Source organism: Canis aureus, chromosome 14 (assembly GCF_053574225.1).
Source record: "Canis aureus isolate CA01 chromosome 14, VMU_Caureus_v.1.0, whole genome shotgun sequence".
In the NCBI taxonomy this organism is placed as follows: domain Eukaryota; kingdom Metazoa; phylum Chordata; class Mammalia; order Carnivora; family Canidae; genus Canis; species Canis aureus.
The window spans coordinates 29,867,949-29,890,303 of record NC_135624.1 but is presented as its reverse complement, the minus strand read 5'-3'; the positions used below and the strand labels follow the sequence as shown (position 1 = coordinate 29,890,303).

The 22,355-nt window shown below is 40.4% G+C and overlaps 1 long non-coding RNA gene and 1 pseudogene across 2 annotated transcripts in view; one reads left to right on the top strand and one right to left on the bottom strand.

Moving 5' to 3' along the window:
* The window catches only part of LOC144283322 (uncharacterized), a 220,526-nt gene that overhangs the window by 125,748 nt on the left and 72,423 nt on the right, over positions 1-22,355 (top strand). For both annotated transcript variants that reach the window (XR_013351845.1, XR_013351846.1), the window contains exon 3: positions 2,761-2,894. This is a non-coding gene — a long non-coding RNA (uncharacterized LOC144283322). The remainder of the gene's footprint in view (positions 1-2,760; positions 2,895-22,355) is intronic.
* On the bottom strand, positions 11,195-11,569 carry LOC144282889 (ribosomal biogenesis factor pseudogene; annotated as a pseudogene).

Here is a 22,355-nt window from a genome sequence, read left to right as displayed (position 1 = left end):
AAGGAAGCTCCCATTTACTGGGTACCTGTTGTGTGCCAGACATGATGTGAGAGGTTTTCATAGTCATAATTTTTTTGCATTGTCTAGAGAACACTGTAAAATGTGTGTGTGTTTGTGTGAGTGTGCATTTGATAGATGTGGAAGCAGAGGCACAGACAAATTACAGAGTTGCTGATGTCACTAGGAAGTAGGAGGCTGAACAGTCTATGGGCTTCCTATGGCCTCATGTTGCCTCCCTGGAGACCACCAAGGGTCAAGGCTGTCATTCTCTGCCAACCCCAGTCCCTCTGTGACATCCTGGCCTTCTTCCCCTTTTCTTCCAAAATGTCAATGAGAAGGGTCAGAAAGGAAAACCACGACGTCCACACAAATAGCTGAGGAAGGGCTAGGGTGGGTGAAGGCTCCGTAGGAGTGTGTGGTTGCCTGAAGATAACATTTTCCACCAAGCCTGGCTCCTCCAGGGCGGCCTTTCACACTGGCATTTCCTGACCAGTGGTTGATGAGCCTTCTCTCTTCATCTACACCTCAACTCACTAGTGATGGGGAAATGCCCCTGAAGCTGTGTTCTCTTCTGGCTCCTCTGCTAGCTCTTGGCATTTCCTTTCATTTCTGGATACTTACCTCCCTTCACTTCAGTTCCCATCTCCACATACGTGATCCCAGACCTGTACCTACAGCCTAGGTTTGTGTCTTGGGTACCCCTCCTCCGGTTCATGAAGGCGGTTGATGGCCCTCTGCATCTGGTTGTTGCCACTGACATACCCTACTCTCACACTCTGTTCCAGATAACAGTGGTGTGCCTTCTAGCCAAAATGGATTAGGCTAGTTATCAATTCACTTAGTCCACAGTCTACTTTTTTTTTTTTTTTGAATACCTACTTGAGTATCAGGTAATGTGTTTAGTGCTAGCATGCACAAAATGTAGAACACAAAGTCCTAATCTTTGTGAAGCTTCCAGTCCGTGATGGTATATTATATGTGTGTTGGGGGGACGGGAGGGGACTACTGATGGAATCAAACTTTCTATGTGTGGTTCTTATTCCTCTATAATAACTCTGCTTTCTTCTGCCTGTGGTGTGGTTTATTTTCCACACATTTGCCACCCACTTTTGGGTCAGAGTCCTCAGAAACATTCATCTCTGTGACCCTCCCTGCTCTGGTATACTGGTACAGTACTGAGTGGGTGCTCAATAAATACACTTGAATAGATGAATGAATTTAGAGGGCAAGATGTAGATGAATAGAAAACCCGTCCCTTGCTAACTGCTAGAGTAGGACAACATATCCCTTGCTCATTAGTACTATCAGTAATACTGCTTAAATCTTGGTTGTACTTTAAAACATGCTGTTTATTTGAAACCAGTCCTTGGGATAAAGGAAGAACTGGTAATCTATTTCAAGGGTTTCTCCTTCTGCAAGGCATTGTCTGAATGCTCCTTTGTAATCTGATTTCATCTTCCCGCAGGTCCTGGGAAGCAGTATTATTATCCTTGCTTTACAGGGGAAGATACTGGAGCTTAGAGAGGTTAAGATACTTACTGAAGGTCGTATGGCTAGTACTCAGCCGAGCTGGAGTTTGAGCTATGGCCTGTCTTAATCCAATGCCTGTGTGTTTTCAGAGTCCTCCCTATTATATTTCCAGTTCATTAAAAGCTGAAATAGGTATCTGGCTGAAGGGTCAATCATCACTTCATTTAATGTCGTTCAATTTTCTATCATCCCAGGTCCTCAAAAACCCTTGAATTGTCACAGTGCAGGAAATCTCCAGCCTGTCAGACACGAGTGGATTATTTCTATATTTTTTCATGTTTAGGAAACAAATTTCTCAAGGAAGAAGGTGGACTTTTTAGCTCTCTCTCTGGCAGAGCCAAGCGTTGGTCAGGATGGTGCTGATGAGTGAGCATCCATGGGATGTCAGTTCTCTCCACAGGCTCCTATCTGTCTGTGGCCACCATCAATAAAGCCCTGTAAGCAGATCTGTACATTCGGGGCCCGGCTGGCGAGGCACGTGCCATGAAGCACCCCCTCCCCAATAATCAAACTCTTGTAAGCTTCATTGAATGAGATTCTTTCTCCCAGGAGAAGTATATGTTTGTTTGTTGGCATGGTCCTAAATGACTTAAAGAAAAATGCCGGAAACCAGTACCGCGCTCTTCCCTGAAAGGAACATTGGTCCTTTGTTCAAGAAATGCATTTACAGAACGGCTTCTGAGTAAGTCCTTGGAATTCCTCATGGTTTATATGTCTTTGTAAGCTCCTGGCATTGAAGAACTGAGGTTTTTCTTTTGCTTTTTTCTCCCCAATGAATCCAACATTGTATTGAACACACTCTCACTCAATTTTGATAAAACCAACAACTCACAAAGCCAACTTGAGTGGAAAGAGCCGGATCATGAGTAAAATTCACTATCACTGGAGGCTGTTTAGTGTTAAAAGGTTAGAAATGTGGGTGTTGAGGCTGAAGCCCCAATATTTTCTTACATTCTCTTTGTTCAGGATTAGCATCACATTTGTTTTAGCAACTGCAACGCTGTTCAGACATACAGTGTTTAAAAATATTTGTTTATGGCACCTGTACGTTGTTTACCTTTTGATTTTTCTCAACAGGTCTGTGGGCTGACTTTATGAGAGTCAATGTGGTGTAGCCTTAGGAGCTTAGGGCTTTATGGTAAACGGAGGCAGTTATAAAACTGGCTTCCTTGGCTTCTCTCTTTGACTGTGTTCTTCATCTTTCTAATCCTCACTGTCCTCTCTCTGCAGAATGGAAATAATGTAGCTGTTTATTCTACATGGTTGTGACGAAGATTAAATAGGATTAGATGATTGCCTACCACAGGCACACCAGAGGCCTGTAACAGACATCCCCCTGCTACTTCCTTCACCTGCTTTGAAAGGTAAGGATCCTGGGTATGAGTGAAGTTAGTAGATGAGGTATATTAGTCTGCTCTGGTTGCCATAACAAAGTATCCCAGACTGGGTTGTTGAAACAACAGGAATTTATTTCTTCATAGTTCTGGGGGGTGCAAGTCCAAGGTTAAGGTGTTGCAGGGATGCTTTCTTCTGAGGACTGTCCCCTGGCTTGTAGTTGGCCGTCTTCTCCTGTCCTCCCATGGTTTCCCCTCTATGTGTGTCTGTGTCCTGCTCTGGTCTTATAAGGGCCCCAGTTATATTGGATTAGGGGCTGCCCCGATCATCCTATTTTAGTTAATTAGCTCTGTAAAGACCCTATCTCCACATATGGTCACATTCTGAGGTCCTGCAGGTTATGAATTCAATATATGAATTTTTAGGGACACAATTCAGCCTGGTTGGCACCAGTGAAAATATATGGCTGATTCTGCATTTCAGAGAACAGTTAGTGCACACAATCTCCTTTCTCCAGATTTGCTGAGTGGGTAGCATGCGAGATGGCCCCTGACTATTCTCCCCCACTTTTTATTTGCTCCTACTTATCCCAAGTAGGTGGAAAGTGTCTTGAGGCCCGAATGTTTCTGCCACCTTTGTGACTCCCAGCTGGGGTTTCACTGTGGTGGGTACACGACCAATACTTAGAGTCTGTTTATTGCATTTACCACATACCCTGTAATACACAGCATTCAGTGCCTAGAGCATGGCTAGGTTCTCAGTAAATGTTCATGCGTTCTTTCAGCAAACATGTACGGAGCATGAATAATACAGTCCTTGCTCCCGAGGCACTCACTCTGCCCTGGGGAACAGATTAATATGTGTCATTGCAGATTAATAAACCTAATTTCATTGATGTGGGACAAAGCTAGGAGAGCGAGCCTACAGGAGCATAGCTAGGATGGGGGGAAGGAGAGGCTGGTGGTCTAGGAAGGCTAGAATTCTAGGGTCTCACCACTGGAAGCACGTTCCACACATCAGCATCATGGCATCACCTGGGATCTTACTATAAATGCAGAGTCTCAAGATCACCCTTTGATGATGGAATCAGAATCTGCTCTGCTCCTGGATGTGCAGCCCACACAGTAGATACTAAAATGCCCAGAAGGGATAGAATATAAATGAGTACAACAGGTGAGGGTAAGAAGAATCACATGGCTCTTCATCTATATTTTATATTCCCACACTTCTCCTAGAGCTGTGGTGTGGCAGAGACTAATGTCAACAAAACCGGGTGCCCCTCCTTCCAATACCATAGAGTTGTGGTCAGAGGCGGCTTTATATTTCCTGATCACCTGGTGTTGAGTGGGGCCATGTGACTCTTTCTTACCAATAAGAACACACCAGTGAAGTGTATGAAGAAGTGACATAGGTCCCTTCTAGGCTGGAGCTGTTAGTAAGCAGGTAGGGGTTTTCTCCTTTGCTTTCGCCAGTTCTCTGGCTGAAGAGCCTGAGGGGATGCAGAACCACAAGATGGAAGGAACTTGGGTCCCTAAGTCACTGTCTGGAGGAAAGCCATCACCATTGACTGTTACAAGACAATGAAATAAATGTTTATGTCATGAAGTCACACGTTTGGGGGTTACTAGCTACAGCAGCTAGTGCTACCCTGAAACACATGGATGAAAAAAAACACATGGATGGAATGTTTACTATAAGGAAAACAACAGGGGCTCCTGGGAGGCTCATTGGATAGGCATCTGCCTTCTGCTCAGGTCATGATCTCGGGATCCTGGGATCGAGACCTGCGTCACGCTCCCTGCTCAGCAAAAAGTCTACTTCTCTCCTTTCCTCCTCTCCCCAGCTCATTCTCTCTCTCTCTCCCAAATGAATAAATAAAATCTTAAAAAAAAGATTTAAATAAAGACAGAAACAATCTAATGACACTAACAACAGGAACAGACACTGAGCTGCAGTGTTGTGGAAGCAATAGGGAGTGGTGGAGACTATGGTGAATGCTATGGTGCCTACTTGTCCTGTAGAAGGAGAAAGTCTCTACCCAACTCTACTTGATTGTTCCCTTGTACAAATATATCCTCTATATTGTCAGAGCTTCCCATTTTAAAATCATGGCTCACTTTTTAAAAGTCATGTGCCAAATAAAACATCTATGGGCTCAGTCTGGCATATTGGCAGTCAGATGGCATACGCGGTCCCAACTGGTAGATATCAACTAGGCTGCCTCCCATCTCCCTGGTGACACCACCAATCATTCTGCAGATGTGGAAGCTGTGAAGGTTTCTAGGATAATACATTTTTCCTGGTAACATATGTGGAATGCTTGTTGTAAGATTGACCGAGTAGAGGACTACTGCTCAGGCCACCAGGATGGTAGTAAGGTCACTGTCATTCCCACTGTCGCTGTCCCTCCTACCAGGATTTATGTGGCTGCTGCCACTCCCGTGTCACTGATATTACTGCTGTGCCCTCCAAAGCCATTTTTTTGGTTTTCCTTTAATCCTTTCAATACCCTGTGAGGTATTATCAGCATCTCCATTCTCCTGAAGAGAAAAATGAGGCATAGAGAAGGTCACTTGGGCTATACTTCTAGGTCCGCCTTGCTACCCGAGCCTGGGAATTTTCCTAGGCTACCTTATGTTGTCCAGCCAAGGCCGAGAGGAATGTTTTGGAGATGCTTATAGGTTCAGACTGCTACAGTGAAGAAGGCCAGAGTCAGCCTGGTGACAAACTCTGTTTCTTATGTGAAAGGGCCTTTGGATATTGAGTGTGAGAAGGAGGAGCGTGGAGGAAGAGTGAGAAGAATCATTATTTCCTCCTTTTCCTTACATGTGGGGAGAAGGGGGCATGACAGGCAGCAGCGAGGCTGGTGCAGGTTACGTTCCTGCTCTGTTGCTTAGCAGAGGATAAGATATAAGATGTCTTTTAAGAGGTAACATCTCTGAAACCATTGGTGCTAGATCTCTGTAACTTCTTAGCCACGTGGCCGTGTGCAAGTCACCTGACTTTTTTGAGACTCGGTTTCCTCAGTTGTCAAATGACAAGACTAGAACGATACCCATGTGGAGCATAATCTTTGGGCTCAAGGAGATTACAATGGGTGAGGGCTGTGCCAGGCGCAGAGTAGGTCCGCTGTCAATGGTAAACGAATGAGCCAGCAGCTCTGAAAGCATTTTGTAGATGGACTTGAATGGGCTGCACACACGCGAGTGATAATAATTCTCCATGGGCTGGGGCATCTGCCAGCTTGCCCATGAATCTGCCCCCAAACTACCAGGCCGGGGCTGTGGATGCATTTCTGGATGTCCAGAGGCCGCCTTTGCAAAGAGGAGCAGACAACACCATCTATTCACAGTCCCGCGGGCTCCTCCTGCCAGAGCCCACGAGGTTTGGATTCAGACAGCTATTGAAGGGAAGCCACAAAGACACGTTTTCTCCCCTGCGGCCTGGAGTGAAGGCAGAGCGGCCCAGGCACAAGAAGACGGTTGTTTCGCATCAGCCGGCAGCCGGCAAATTCTGTCAAAGCAGCTGAAGGAGAGAAGTCGTCAAAACACCCAGGAAAAACAAGAGCTCTGGCGCAGGCAGGAGATAAAAGACAAGGAGGGCAGCCGCCGCGGCACACAGGCCCCCTTCACGGGGCGCTGGCAGCCATGCTCTCGCCATTGTCTGCCACCACGGGCTCGGAGCATGGAGGCTTTCTTATTTCTCCTCCTGAAGAAAGAATTTATTTCAGGGGAAAGAGAGTTTGTGTTGTATGAACAGTGACTGCCAAATGAAATCTTTGGTTGTGGAAACGGGGAGGCCCAGATTCAAACTGGCCCTTTGTCCCTGGTGGGGGAGAAGGTGGGCCGGGCGCCCCTCCGTCCCAGAGCTGGCTCCCCTCCTGGCCTTGCCGCCCTGCTGCCCCTCGTGCCGCGGCTCTTCCTGTCAGAAAATGGAGGCCAAGTGCTTCTGTGGCAGTCCCTGCTCTCACGCAGACCCTTTCCTTTCCCCCGAGTGTGGAGCCACCCACGTCTCTGTAGGCCCAGTCCTCTTCCTTGCCTTTGTTTCCAGTGTCCCTTTGCCTCTGCCTAGAGAGAGTAAGCTCCTCCTGCCCTCCCCTGGCATGTCCACGGGCTCCTCACGTCAACAGGTGCCAAATGGATCTTAGGGTCTTAAGCCCGGTGCTGTGCATCAGAAGCATCCTCTGAGTTTCTTCTTTGGAGAGCATCAAAGGAGGCACTCCAGATTAGTGAAGAGGGGCTAAGGAACCAGGGGGTCTATCCTAAATGTCAATGTGCTTACTGCCCTACAGTTGTCCGTATCAGGACATTGGGGAGGGGCTGATGGGAGTCACAGGGGGAGGAACTCATGGTTTCTTCCCCCGAAATTCCTGGGGAATGACCCTCCTGTCCCCATCATTGCTCCTCCCGTGCTGGTTGTCAGGGTTGGTGTGGATGGAATTTGTGCAGAGGTGGTAATATTTAAAATAGCTTAGTCCCATCGCTTTGCAATAAGCATTTAATGAAGACAAGCTGTGTGCAGCATCGTCAGCGGGGTGAGACACAGCAAACTGCTAACACACGGGGGAGAGAACTGGAGGTGGAGCCAGCTCTGTAGACCCATAAACAGGACCTCAGTCCTCATAGACTGAGGCCCACTGAGCTGCCAAGGCAGCCGGTAGAAATGAACCAGCTGCTCATTTAGAGGCAGTAAGAAGGCTCTCTTCCCAGGGAGCAGCGAGTCCTGGTGGATCCATCCTGTTTTGCAGTTTATGGAGAACCAATCCCCTCAGACTGACTTACCTAAAGTCACTAATACTCCCGGGATACTGATGATGGAGTTGTCCATCCAGGCTGATATAAAGCTTTTTAAAAATTAATTAATTAATTAATTTATTCATTTTAAAAGATTTTATTTATTCATGAGAGACACACAGAGAGAGGCAGAGACACAGGCAGGGGGAGAAGCAAGGTTCCATGCAGGGAGCCCGATGCAGGACTTGATCCCAGGACCCTAGGATCACACCCTGAACCGAAAGCAGACGCCCAGCCGCTGAGCCACTCAGGCGTCCCTAAAGCTCTACTTTAAATCAATAAACAGAGCTTATTTTGAAACTGGCACTGTGTGAGTCACTTTTATATTTAATATTCTATATAATCCTTAGCATAAGTTTTCCAAATAGATATTATGCTCTTCCTTTAGCAGATGGGGAAACCGAGTCTCAAAGAAGCTAAATAACTTGCCTTAGGGGCGCCTGGGTGGCTCAGCAGGTTAAGTGTCTGCCTTTGGGTCAGGTCATGATCTCAGGGTCCTGGGATCGAGCCCCACACATCGGGGCTTCCTGCTCAATGGGGAGCCCGCTTCTCCCTCTCCCTCTGTGGGCTTTCTCTTAAATAAATAAAATTTTTAAAAAGAGAATATCCTGCTTTAGGGTCACAGGGATACCAAATAACTTGGTCAGGATTTGAACCCAATTCTGTTCATTTCCAAGTCCCACATTCTTTTTCCTTCTTTAAGACAAAATCCATTAATGCAACACACTCACGTATTATTTGTAAAGCTGTATACTAAATTTATTATTTATACTTCAGCTCTTTCATTTTCAATTTTGCCCAGAGCTCCCCCCTCACACGGAATCTGGCTTTGTTCATCAGGTCGAGGTCGAGTAAGTCAGGCAGAAGTTAGAGTGATTTAACTTTTGTGCTCAGAAGGCTCTAGAATAGCTAGTTGTAAATTTCTTCCCATCCCTTTCCCCTCAGCCCTCTTTGGCAAGTAAAAGGATTGCAACCCGATCCTGCCTCTTGCGCTTTGATTCTCATTGCATTCTTTTTGGATTAAGAGTGTCCGGTTTCCTTGGGAGGGATAAAATATGGCCATCTAAGTGAGGGAAGTACAAGCCCCGCCAGTAAACTCCTTCGTGGGAGTTTTTATGGGATGTATTTTCACCTCATTGAGCTTTTTATTTCACTAGGATTCTTTCATCCACCCAAGCAGGTGAAGAAAATGGGAAAATGATGGCAGAGAAGAGATGAACTTTAGGAACTTGAAAAGGAAGAGTAAACCAAAAGAAGCTGTCCCCACATTGTTTACTTACAAGGTCTAACAAGCCAGCAGACTAGTAACAGAAGGGTAGAAATCTTCATGTCTGATTAGCAGTGTGCTTTTAAAATAGGTCGTTTATTAGGAGAATTGGCTGATTAATTAGCCACTCATTTTATCATTTGCTCAAGAATCACCATTCATTCATTCATTCATTCATTCATTCAAAAGTTTGAGCATCCATATTAGAAGTCCTGTCTTTAACATGAGCAGAACCTGTATTTGACAGTTAATCAAAAACATTTTAAAAGAAGGCAATGATTTAAATAGATGTATTATTATTATTTTTTGTTTGTTTTTACTTAAACCTTATGTCTGCATACACATTCATCTGTCTTCTGCTATAAAGCATTTGTGTGTTGGTTGTCATGTTGCAAAAAAAAAAAAATATGCTCAAGCCACGCCCATAAGGCATCAACTATTTTTCAGGTTCTAGTTTCTTTAAAGTGGATCAAGAGCTTAGAGATAATTTTGAAGCAACTTGATTTCAGACTTATACGGTTCTTTTAAAAAGATTTTATTTATTTGAGAGAGAGAGTGAGGAGGAGAGAGAGAAAGAGAAAAGGAGGAGGGGGAAGGGAGGGAGAGGCAAGACTCCCCACTGAGCAGGGAGCCCAACATGGGGCTCCATCCCAGGACCTCAGGATCACCACCTGAGCTGAGGTCAGATGCTTAATGGACTGAATCACCCAGGAGCCCCTGGACTTCTACAGTTTTTTCCCCCAGTATTTTATAGTTGTTTTGTCCATAATTAATTTAAGCAAAGAGTTCTTTTTTTAAAAAAAAGATTTATTTACTCATGAGAGATACACAGAGAGAGGCAGAGACACAGGCAGAGGGAGAAGCTGGCTCCCTGCCAGGAGCCCGATGCAGGACTTGATCCTGGACCCTGGGATCAGACCCTGATCTAAAGGCAGACGCTCAACCACTGAGCCACCCAGGCATCCCTAACAAAGAATTAGGATACCAACCACCTTTATCAATGTTTTTCCCGAAGGATTCAATTTAACTTTCATAGAAACAGCAATTTTTTTTTTACTTGGATTGCACACTATTATAGATTATTTCACCAAATGACATGCATATTGTTAGCTGCCTTGGAGGGCTCATGCTTTCCAGTTACTGTTCAATGCTTGACCTGAATTCACTAATTAATCATTACAACCAGCCTTCAAAGCCAATAATATAATTATCCCCATTTCCCAGGGGAGATAATAACATGAACTGGTTTGAGAAAAATATACTGATGACTCCTCATCAGTAATGAGCCTCTACCTCAACAAATGGGTTCAGAAGTGTGTGATATAATAGCAGATAGCCTGCTAGCTGCAGCTCTCCAGGTTTGTGAGCGTCAGCCACTAGGTGTGGCCAAGCTAGGAGGAAGCCAGTTAATCTGAACTAAGAAAGTGCAGGTAAGAGGACTCCTACTGTAAGGGTGGGGAGGATGGGGTAATGGAAAGAACATGCATTTTGAGATCAAACCACTTTGAGTTTGACTAATAGTGCTGGCAAATAATAGTGCTAGCTACTTAGCTTCCAAAACCTCATTCCTCATCCATAAAATGGGAATAAATAATTTATTGGAATTTTTTCTTTTATTGATTTATTCAACAAGCTTTTCCTTTTTCCTTTGGTTTTAAGAAGCCTTTCCTAATTTCTCTCAGAAAATCTTTTTTTAAGGTTTCTCTTTCTCTTTTTTATTTTAGCTCCAGTATAGTTAACATATAGTTCTGTTACTTTCAGGTATACAACAGAGTGATTCAGCAGTTCTATACATGACTCGGTGGTCATCATGATAAGTATACTCTTAATCACCATCCTCCCTCCCCTCTCGTGACCATCAGTTTGTTGTCTTATTCTTGGTTTTATGTAGTTTTCTCATTCTGTAGTCTCTTTCTCTCCTTTTTTTTTTTTTTTGTTGTTGTTTCTCAAATTCCACATATGAGTGAAATCATATTATATTTATCTTTCTTTGACTGACTTATTTCAATTAGCATTATACTCTCTAGCTCTATCCATGCCATTGTGAATGGCAGGATTTCATTCCTTTTATGGCTTGGTAAAATTCCATTCTATATGTATGTGGATGTATATATCCACATCCATATATATATATATATATATATATAAATTCTTTATCCACTCATTTGTTGATGGACATTTGGTCTCCTGTCCATAGCTTGGCTATTGAACAGAATGCTGCAAGAAACAGGGATTCATAGATCTTTTTTGTTTTTTTTTTAAATAAAACTGTATAAAACATTTAATTTATTGGTCTTTTGGGGGGTATTTGATGTATCTCCAGTGTATTACAACTGAGCCATTAATCTTGTTGCTTCATCAACATTAACTGGTTCATTTTCATGACACTGCTGAGGAATCAGCTGTTTCTGCAGAGGTTCAAGGGAAAGGCCTTTTGAGAAATTTGCAAGTTCCTTTTGTATATCTACAAAAGCTTTATTCACTGTTAACTTCTTCATCATTCACAATGTTTATCTTCTTAAGATTAGTGGTAACTGGTTTTGCTTTGTTTTTAGACTTAAAGTTTTTTTTGGCTGGCTATATGAAATACACTCCTGGACTTCTGTCCTCTTAGTTTGTTCTTGGCCATTGTCTTCAATACCCTCGTGCAGCAGCTCATGACCCAGGCGACACCATCTACTTGCACAGGAGCTTCCGGCACATACTTCTTATTGAATTAGTGTTTTTGTATTCCTTGGGTAAATACCCAGTAGTGGAATTATAGGATCATATGGTAATTCTGTTTTTAATTTTTGAGGAAACTTCATACTGTCTGCCATAGTGTCTGCACCAGTTTGCACTCCCACTAACAGTGCATGAGGGTTCTTTTTTCTTCACATCCTCACCAACACTTGTTGTTTCTTGTGTTTTTTAATTTATCCATTCTGACAGGTATATATGATATCTCACTGTGGTTTTGATCTGCATTTTCCTGATGATGAATGATGTTGAACATCTTGTCATGTGTCTGTTGGCCACCTGGATGTCTTCTTTGGAAAAATGTCTGCTCATTTCTTCTGCCCATTTTTAATTGAACTATTTGTTTATTTTGGTGGTGAGTTATATAAGTTCTTTATATATTTTGAATACTAACACTTTATAAGGTTTGTCATTTGCAAATATTTTTTTCCCATTTGGTAGGTTGCCTTTTAGTTTTATTGGCTGTTTCCTTCATTGTGGAGAAGCTTTTTATTTTGATGAAGTCCTAATCGTTTATTTTTGCTGTTGTTTCCCTTTCCTCAGGAGACATATTTAGAAAAATGTTAATATGGCTGATGTCAGAGACATTACTGCCTGTGCTCTCTTCTAGGATTTTTATGGTTTTAGGTCTCACATTTAGATCCTTAATCCATTCTGAGTTGATTTTTTGTGTAGGGTATGAGAAAGTGGTTCAGTTTCATTGTTTTGCATGTAGCTGTCTAGTTTTCCCAACACTATTCGTTGAAGACACTGTCTTTCCCGTTGCATATTCTTCCCTCCTTTGTAAAAGATTAATTGACCGTGGTTTTATTTGTTGATCTATGTGTCTATTTTTGTGCCAGTATCATACTGTTTTGATTACTATAGCTTTGTAATATATCCTGATATCTGGGATTGTGATAGCTCCAGTTTTGTTCTTTTTCAAGCTTGCTTTGGCTATTTGAGGTCTTTTGTGGTTCCATGCAAATTTCAGGATTGTTTGTTCTAGTTCTGTGAAAAATGCTTTTGGTATTTTATCAGGGATTGCATTATATTTGTAGATTGCTTTATATAATATGGATATTTTAACAATATTTGTTCTTTTTTATTCATTGAGTGCCTTTCCATTTGTCTGTGTCATCTTCAGTTTCTTTCTTTTTTTTTTTAATTTATTTTTTATTGGTGTTCAATTTACTAACATACAGAATAACACCCAGTGCCCGTCACCCATTCACTCCCACCCCCCGCCCTCCTCCCCTTCTACCACCCCTAGTTCGTTTCCCAGAGTTAGCAGTCTTTACGTTCTGTCTCCCTTTCTGATATTTCCCACACATTTCTTCTCCCTTCCCTTATATTCCCTTTCACTATTATTTATATTCCCCAAATGAATGAGAACATATAATGTTTGTCCTTCTCCGACTGACTTACTTCACTCAGCATAATACCCTCCAGTTCCATCCACGTTGAAGCAAATGGTGGGTATTTGTCATTTCTAATAGCTGAGTAATATTCCATTGTATACATTTTCATCAGTGTTTTATAGTTTCCAGAGTATAGGTCTTTCAACTCCTTGGTTAAGTTTATTCCTATGTATCTTATTATATTTGGTGCGATTGTAAATGGGATTGTTTTCTTAATTTCTCTCTCTGCTACTTCATTATTAATATATAGAAAATCAACAGATTTCTGTATATTGATTTTATATCTTGTGACCTTACTGAATTCATGTATCAGTTCTAGAAGTTTTTTGGTGGAGTCTTTAGGGTTTCCTATATATAGTATCATGTCATCTGCAAATAGTGAAAGTTTTACTTCTTCCTTACTGATTTAGATGCCTTTTCTTTCTTTTTTTGTTGTTTGATTTTTGTGGTTAGGACTTCCAATATTATGTTGAATAAAAGTGGTGAAAGTGGGCATCCTTGTCTTCTTGGCCTTAGGGAGAAAGCTCACATTTTTTGCCATTGAGTATGATATTGGCTGTGAGTTTTACATATATGGCCCTTATTAGGTTGACGTATGTTCCTTCTAAACCTACTTTGTTGAGGGGTTTTATCATGAATGGGTATTTTACTTTGTCAAAAGCTTTTTCTACATCTTTTGAAGTGACCATATGGTTTTTTATCATTCTCTTGTTGATGTGATGTGTCATATTGATTGGCTCGTGAATATTGTTTCTTTTGCATCTCAGGAATAAATCCCACTTGATTGTGGTGAATGATTTTTAAAATTTATTGTTGGATTTGGTTTGCTAATATTTTGTTGAGGATTTTTCCATCTATGTTCATTAGACCTGTAGTTCTCTTTTTTTTGTAGTGTCTTTATCTGGTTTTCATAGTAGGGTAATGCTGGCCTCGGAAAATGAATTTGGAAGCTTTCCTTTCATTTCTATTTTTTTTGGAATAGAGAGAAATAGGTATTAACTATTCTTTTAATGTTTGGTAGGATTCACCTGTGAAGTAATTTGGTCCTGGACTTTGGTTTGTTGGGAATTTTTTGATTACTCATTCAATTTCATTATCAATTGCTGGTAATTGGTCTGTTTAAATTTCCTGTTTTTTCCTGATCCAGTTTTGGAAGGTTATATGTTTCTAGGAATTTCTTCTAGGTTGTCCAGTTTGTTGGCATATAATTTTTCACAATATGCTCTTACAATCCTTTGTATCTCCATGGTGTTGGTTGTTTTTTCCCCTCTCTTTCAACAAAGTATTTTTTTTTTCAACAAAGTTTTTTAAAGCTTCTTGTAAGGTGGCAGGTACTGAATAAGGTTTTGTTATTCAGTAAACAGAAGTTTCCCTACCTCCATAGAACATACATTTCTGTTATGGAGAATAACTATGAACAATCAAAAGTGCTAGGAGGGAAGACAGGGTAGAATGATAGAGACATGGAGCATATGAGGATTCATTTGTTCATTCATTCACTCATTCACCTATGTTGTCAAATAATATTTACTAAAGTCTTACTGTGGCCCAGGCATCATGCAGTGATGAGCAGGATAACATGGGCAATTAGACAAGACAACATAGCATCAGGGATTTAAAGATGAAGAGTCGATATTCTAATACCTCCTAGAATCTCAGTCTAGCTAGGAAAGTCACTGATTATATCTTACAGTATAATAAGTGCTCTTGTATCAAAGGAAATGCAAAAGTGATAGGAGTTCAGTGCAGGGAGAGATAGGTATATCTGGAAAAGAAACAAAATAATTGAGCATTTCATGTCAGACAAAAAAGCAGACTCTAATGGCCACATTAGATTTCACAGGTCTGCACAGCACAACTCCAGGAGGTACCTTTCAAGGAAGCTATAATATAAATGGTGGCCCCTCGAATGGTACAGTGTGCAACCTTCAAATCCATACCCTGAGGTCCTACCAGAAGCTTTGGAGGTAATGATTTTGCTTAATATTATTTTACATTGAATTATCAAAGGGAGGAATGATGACCAGAAACATGATCTCTTTGGAATTAAGGACCTCTGGGAGAGTAATTCTGGTCCATGAAAGTAGACGGCAAAGGAAAGGATTATAAATGGATCAGTAATTCTTATTGCAAAGGAAAGCATATGATGCCATGTAGGAGTGGATTCAGTCTTGAGGAGCCTCAAATTTATAAATATTTGGGGCATTCATTAAAAAAGAGAAAAGACAGAATTATTTATGAAATCAAATATTCATTTAGCATGAGAAGAAATACTGCAACAAATTACAGTTGTTCAGTTGGAGTGTACACTGTCAGTGACCTGGCCACATTTTCTTGGTACTCGCTATTCCAGCAAATGCCTCAGGTTCTTACTGCAAGCACCTGCAACCCCCTCCCAGGATCCGTGTTTGGGGTCATAGGGATGAAGTGTGGGGGAGTTAATGCCTCCAGGAGCCAGCTACCCTCAGATGATAGAAGATGAATATCTTGTTGGAGGATAAACACTTTGTTGGGTGAGATAACTCCAATATATTTTCTATACAGACTCCCAGAGAGCCTTACCCATGGCGGCAGCTTGTTTAATAACAACTTTTATCAGCTTGTTTTCCTTCTTTCCCACTTCCTCATTCCCCTGTGGGTACTTCCTGGTCAAATCCAGCTACATAATTTGAGAGGTATAGTGCAAATTGAAATTGCAGGGCGCCTTGTTGAAAAATTGTCACAGTTTCAAGTTGGTGATGGCAGTTAAACCAAGCAGAAGACCCTTTGGAACACAAGCCCTATGTGACCGCACAGGTTGTAGGACTAGAAAGCTGGTCCTGGTCCTTGGTACTGTCCCCTCCCAAATGAACTACTTGCACTTTCTTTGCCTTAGGATTTGCATCTGGAAACCCAAAGTATGACACAAAGACATTCCACAAATATCTGAGAAGTAAGACAACCAACTACATTTTTATTAATTAAATGCCTAACCCACCTTTAATATTTTCCTTAATTTTTGGCTACATACTTTTTTTAAAATTCCTTCTACATGGCTGTGGTTCTGTGATATTTTCTATAATGAGATTGAAAAGAAATTCTGTTTCCTATTTTTTTAAAGCTCCTGGTAGCTTAGAAAAGTTACAACTTTGTTGTCCACTATTAACACATAATGTCTTATAAGTTTCTGAAGTTCTTATCAAGTTTTGGAAAATCCTCATCAAGTCTTCTTTGTACATGAGCAATCAGATTTCAGGATACTTCTTATGCACTGGCTAATCTTCAAGCCTTTTTAAAAAAATTATTATTGCTGCTATAACAAACCTAGTGACTTAAAACCACACAAATTTATTATCTCATCATTTTTTTTAGGTCACAAGTCCAATACAGATATTACTGCAGTAAAATCAAGGTATTAGTAGGGCTGCATTCATTTCTGGAGACTCTAGGAGAGAATCCATTTCCTTGCCTTTCCTAGCTTCTAGAGGACACTCACATTCCTTGGGTGTGAGGTCTCGCCCTCTCAATATCTTTAAAGCCCAAAATGTTCTCTAGTCAGATTTCCCTCTGACCTACTCTTCCACCTCTTTTTTCCATTTTTAAAAATGCTTGTGAGTAGATTGGGTTCACCCAGATAATCCAGGATAATCTCTTCATCTCAAGGTCTGTGCCTTTAATCACATCTGCAAAGACCCTTTAGCAATACAACGTAACATATTTACATGTTTCGGGGATTGGATTAGGACTCCGGTATCTTTTGGAAGAAGGGAAGCTGTTATTCTGCCTACAGTAGGATGCTGCCTTTCCTTGGCAGAAGGGAAGAAGGGAAGCTGTTATTCTGCTTACAGTAGGATGCTGCCTTTCCTTGGCAGCATCATGAACAGATTTGTCCTCCATGTCTTCTCTAGTTGTGTATTACGACTTTTTTGTTGTCTTCATCAATGTCAGTTAAATTAGCAAGAAACTTAAATATGTTTCCAATGTGTTCATGAGATTGACTCCTTTTCATTATTTGGACTATCAAATTATCTGAGAAACTATTCATTACTCTACTTAAAATGGTTTCTTTCTCAGTGAATTACTACTTTTGGTATGATCTGATTTTTTTTCTTGGTAACTTCTTCAGGTCAGGACAATTTCTATTGATTTTATTACTCTTCTATATTGCTTTCATTCCATTTAGAAAAATCTGTGCTTTCTCTCCATTATTTAATATATAACGATGACAAAGAAGTACTTTTAAATGTATTCGTGTAAGGAGTCTTCTTTCATTTCTGACTTAATTGATAGAAAATATATATTTTGCAAATTAAGCAACACATTCCCAATTTACCTTTCCCAGAGCTATTCTGCAAATGCTGCCTCAGTAATTGTATAGACATAAAAAAAAATTAAAAAAAAGATAATGGGAAGGAAGAGTTTCCTAACTGGTTCCAGTTAAAATATCTTATTTTTGTCAATTTTACAAAAATGTATGACCATGTGAACACAGTGCTAGAGCTTCTGCCTGAGGTCTGGAAGAGACTTAAAGCTTAAGCTTCTTTAGTTTAATGTAAATATCTCTGTGGAGAACAATGGAAGGGAACCCAGTAGAGCCTGGAAGTATCCAGAAACACTTGGCAGAGGAAAGTCTTGAAGGACAGATGAAATTTAGCCAAGTATAGAAAGAAAAGAAAGGTCTTCCAGGGCAATGGCCATGATTTAATTCAGCACAGAAATGTGAAAGGGGCAGGAAAATGCCTTTATTCACTGTGGGTGGTGGAGGAGGAGGAGAGGGGGAACAGGATTCAGCTCATGAGAGAGTGTGAAGAAGACCATGGGCTTTATTCTGAGGGCAGAGGAGCCCAACCAGAAGCAATAAACAGAGATGACAGAGGTTTGGGTCTGTGTTTTACAGTCACCTGGGTCCTGTCTTTTTTTTTAAGCAATATAATTTTTACTTGAATTAAAATTATATGCAGGAAAAAAAAAAACAAAAGCCCAATGTTTTACAAAACTATTGTAACTTACTTTTTTTTTAAGCAAAGACTAAGGTGAAATTTACTTGGTGGTTCTCTTAGCTTAATGAATATGAGTCATAGTAGTCAAAGTTATATCCTACTCAATTTTTACCTTAAATATCACTTTTCCTAAACACTGGGGCTAATTTGATTCTCCTTTCTGGACATCTCACACTTTCTTGTCTTGAAGAGAATTGGATGAGGGAACATGAGTGACTGCCTTAATCTTTTTTTTTTTTTTTTCCCAACAAATTCATAGCCACTATCTCTCTAGACCAGAGCTACCCAACTGAACTTTCTATGATAATAGAAATGTACTGTACCTGCATTGTCCAATATGGCAGCAACAGCACCCTGTGGTTATTCAGCGTCTGAAATGTCACAAGTGTAACTGACTAAATTTTTAATTTTATTTGATTTTAATGAAAAAAATTAAGTCATGCACATGGCTGATGGCTATCAAATGGAACAGCATAGCTCTTGATCCTTAGAGAAAGCCTCAAAGAAAGTAGGATAGACAGTCTGGCTAAAGCTTAATGAAAAGTTTCTATTTTCAAGGACCCATTCTATGCATTGAGGAAGACTTTAAGTAGTATAAGACACAGATAGATCTCTATTTAATGGAACTTGTGATCAAGACAAGGCTTAGTGTCATTAAGAGGGATGAGTGTGTACTAATGAAATATTCAGAATTTATATATATATAAAAGAGAAAATGATAAGGATGGTTATTCGTGGCAACACTGGTTGTAAACAACATAATGTGCAAATGTACAAGATTGATTAAGTGCAAATGTACAAGACTGATTAAGAAAATGTATCCAGCCAATGGACTAGCCTCCAACTATGCATGGAATAAAATAAATAATGTGAAAGTATATTTATTTTAATACAAAATTGTTTATGATATAGTATCTAGTGGGTAAGTATATTATAAAATGGTTATAAAATTTTTAATCAAAATATGCTTAGAAAAGATCTGGAGGTAAATGCATAAAATACATATACCCAGGGTGATTATCTGGTAAGGTAATTGCTTTATTTTTGTCTCCCTTCTTTTTTCTCCTTATCAATATTATCACGTATTTTTCTGTAATCAGTATATTGCTATTATAATCAGAAAAATAAGGGGCATCTGGGTGGCTAAGTTGGTTAAGTGTCTTTCTTGATTTCAGCTTAGGTCTTGATCTCAGGGTTGTGAGGTCAATCCCCATATCGGGCTTCACACTAGGCATGGAGTCTACTTAAAAAAAAAAAAAGAAAACAATAAAAATAACTTATTTTAAAATTCTCATAGGAGTAATATAGATAGCAAGACAGATTGTAGTTCGGAGAGAAAGTTCTGTGACAGGTGAGTGATAGGGTAGGCAGGGAAGCTTTCTCCCCAAAGATGAGTCTTGAAAGGAAAGGAGGGGGTGGCAGCAAAAGAAGGGAACACACATTTCCTGAGCACTTAACCTGTGCTGAGTGTTTATGTGTTCCCTCTTTTAATCCTCACCATAACCAGATACAGTAGATACCATCATCCCCCATTTTACAGATGGGGAAATAGAGGCTCTAAGTTAAATGACCCTGTAGGTACAATCAGAAATCTTGAAAACAGAGGACTGGGGATTTGAGCCTTGGCTTCAGTGACTACTAGCTGTTTCACAATGTGCTGGCCTCTAATTTGTTGACTTGTGGAATATCCGTGCAGTGACTAGACTAGGAGCTCCATGTGGGAAAGGGTTGTGTGTGATTAGTGCAGTACTGTAACTATAGCCTTTAATGAATCTGGCACACAACAGGCTCTCAATTAGTGCTAACTGAATAAAGATATATCAGAGATCATTAATCTCTGTACCTCCAAGAGAGTTGGTAGCAACTCAAATGAGATAATTGGTCTGAGAGGACTGTACCCATCCCAGGAGTTTTGATTTCTGGAGACTTTCTTGTATTGGATTTTTCAAGTCAGATGACATTTTTTGGAGCTGATGATACTCCTGAAAAAGGAAACTTAATATAGAAATACTTGGAATGTAGCAGGAAAATATTAAACATTTATTTGGCCCCAAACTAGGTTCTGAAGAGACCTTTTTGATTCTTAATGGGAACATCAGAGCTTATTAAAGTATATTTTTCAAAATGTTTCTGAATCATCTCTTATTTCAATCAAACTATAAGTTGAGATATGGGATGTGAAATCTATGTATTATTAATTGCACAATTCACTTATCAGCCTCTAACACAGATATTAGGAAATTTTTTTTTTTTTAAATTTCTGTGGTCAAGTTAAAGTAGACTGGTTGTCTCCTTGTAGAACAAGGGGAGGGTGAAAGGACAATTGAATACATCCTGGGTTCCCCAGGGTGCTGTTTATATCAAATTGCTAATCACATTTTGAAAATTATTTTAATTTTTTCTCTGATGTTGTGGCAAGACCATCATCATCTTTGTGTCAGGTGGACTTGGTTTGAACCTGACCTGCATGACTTTGGACAAGCTTCTTGCCTGCCATCAGCCTCTATTTCTCTTGTTTGTAACATAGAAACAATGATGCTGACTTTACAAGACTGTTAGGAGAGGTTAAATGAAATCATGCGTATAGCTTTCCTGACAGAGTGCTTGGGGTCTGTGGGGTTTAAATGAGATAATGAAAGGCTCTTAGTTGGGTGTAAGGTAATGATGATTCAGGTTATCAGCAGTACTAATTAGGAATGATGTCGCCGGGCAGCCCCAGTGGCTTAGCGGTTTAGCGCTGCCTTCAGCCCAGGGCATGATCCTGGAGACTGGGGATTGAGTCCCACGTTGGGCTCCCTGCATGGAGCCTGCTTCTCCCTCTGCCTCTCTCTCTCTCTATCTCTCTGTCTCTAATAAATAGATAAATAAATAAAATCTTAAAAAAAGGAATGATGTTGCCAAATGGATAGTGAGATTAGCAGCACTATTCAGAATGTTTCTGTTTTTGTTGCAGCAAATTAGTCAAATCCTGTTCAGCACAAAATATTGTGAAAACACGAACTGCAAGTTTTATAGATCTTTTGGTACTCTCAAATGAGGTTTCTTTATAAAACATTGGTTGAAAATTTGTTGAAGATTTGTTATAACACAAGAGCATAACACATGGAACCATAGTAGTGTAGTGAATGACTCACATGAATGTAATGGTTTGTGGTTAAATGCTACTTAAGGAAAAAAGATCTGATTACATGTCAAGTACCTGAGCCACAGATGACATTATACAGTTTCCTGGCACTTTTGGGAATTATGATACACCTTCCTAATGGCCACAAAAGAATAAAAGACATGTGTGATCTTGTGTGTGTGTACATGTGTTTCCTTCTCTTTCCCACCATGCTTTGAAGTCTGGTGGATTTGTGCTTTTACATTTGTACTCTTAGGAAAATGCTATGGTCTTCCTTTTTCTTCTCCTTTGTCAGTTGTGGAAATGTGGTATTATGGATGTGATGTGTTGGAGGAAATGTTGCATCCCAATAATCCAGGAGGGGAGCAACTAGGCTACAGTAATGGGTATGCCTCCCAGGGGGCTGTGCATGGCAGGGAAGGACATGCTTTGGGAATAGGCTTTGGAAGAGAGCATCATGAGATGTAGACTTGACAAGATAGCTGAGTCCTGTGAAGTGAGAAATGATATTCCTTTACTCTGAAATCCCATGTCTTTAGGATTTTTAAAAAATATTTTATTTATTTATTCACAAAAGACACACACAGAGAGGCAGAGACATAGACAGAGGGAGAAGCAGACTCCCTGCAGGGAGCCCGATGTGGGACTCGATCCCAGGACCCTGGGATCACTCCCTAAGCCAAAGGCACTCAACCACAGAGTCACCCAGGTGCCCTTACCCCACATCTTTAATAGTTTCTCAAATCACCAGATGTTTCACTTCAGTCAATTTATTTTTATTTTTATTTTTTGCAATTGACCAAAGACATAACTGATGTGACAGGTGTAGAAGAAGGAAGGGAGATTGATGGGACCAAGAGGAAGAGAATTTGGGGATATCATAAGACCATATTCAAATATATTTATATGTTGGAAGAATGATGGGGAGTTGAGTTAGGTTTACTAACATCTCAGAGTTCCTAAGGGACATCTTTATGCTTAAGTATTACGCTTTTTATAATACTTCCACTTTATATACTGACTTCACATTCTGTCACAAAACCGAAGTGTTAGATCCATATAATGGATTTCTTTGCTTATATTGCAAATAAGTAAACTAAAACTTTTTTTTGATAAATTAAGATGTATATAGCTAGCCCTAGAACAACCACTAAATTTTATTTCTCAAAAACTGAAAAAAATCATTAA